Source organism: Limulus polyphemus, unplaced genomic scaffold, assembly GCF_000517525.1.
Source record: "Limulus polyphemus unplaced genomic scaffold, Limulus_polyphemus-2.1.2 Scaffold5426, whole genome shotgun sequence".
NCBI lineage: Eukaryota > Metazoa > Arthropoda > Merostomata > Xiphosura > Limulidae > Limulus > Limulus polyphemus.
In genome coordinates, this window is record NW_013671036.1 from 1 (window position 1) to 1,245 (window position 1,245).

Genomic DNA, 1,245 nt, shown 5'->3' on the forward strand with positions numbered 1-1,245 from the left:
AGGTGCTTTCAATCTATGCACCCAAATCTAAGGCCTAGTTTAGATGTATAAAGCTAAATTTCTGTCACTATTATTACATCTGTATCCAAACTTATGGAAATTACAGATCAGACATTAATATTAGATCTAGATGTACTAGTGACTTGATCTAGGAACTGTAATCTAGCACCACTAATTAGTTAGCCTGTATTTAAGTTTTCTCGTTCTATCAAAACCTTTAATATTAAATATAGCCTTTGAGCCTCTAGGCTTATATTATGTTATGATTACACCCTTCTCCACAGTTTGTGTAATTTTATTCGAGCAAATTTAGACTTGTCTCCTGTAGTGATCGTGTAGTTAAACCTATCGAGTTTTTAAATGTGATTTAGCAACTGCCAGTAATTTATATGGTGCTCATAAGCATGACTTCTCAGCACATACACTCATCTTCATTGATTTTCTTCTGTTGTGTCACATTAATTAACAAGAGTATGGGTGGTCTAAATAATGGCAGTTAAAGTGAAACCAGGTCCAGATGTGCCTAACTAGTCCTGAGTTGCAACTATAATTGTATAATTAAAATATAATTTGTGGTTAGGAACTTAGGAAAGTAGTATGTTTCCTTTCATCTGACAATTTGCATGTTGCAACTAAATAGTGTAGTCAGTATTCATTAATTTATTCTTTTAGCCCATTATGTCGAACAAAAAGTGGGGAACAAGGACGCTAAAGACGTGCACAATTTGCAGCTTCGATGGTGGAGTCAAGCAAATTGATGAGAGCTTTCCTTGCTGGAAGTGATGACACCAGTAAACCAGCATCTGTTTCTTTTGATGGCAGCAAAGAGGTCAAAGTGAAAGATTGTGAACATGCTATTTCACTTGAAAAAAAACAACAAAACAAACAATGAAGAAACTGTTCTCTGTTCTGTTGAAAGCTACAATAATAATAAACAAGAGGATTCCAATTTGTCAAAAACAAATCCACAGAATAATGTTACTAAGCTAAAAGAGGATAACCTAATAAATATTTTAACAAACAGGGATATTGGATTTATGAAGTTTGATAGAACAGGCTCAACAGTTGTAACACATGCACATCGCACAGAGATTGTTAAAGTTGGAGCACATGAATTTCAACATAAAGAAGGTCCATTTGATGCCAAAGATGGGCGCCGAATTCGTCTTCAAAGTGGCATTGATGAAAAGCTGTGAAGGCAAATTTAGCAAGAAAATATAAATGGAGAGATGTACTACGATGGTT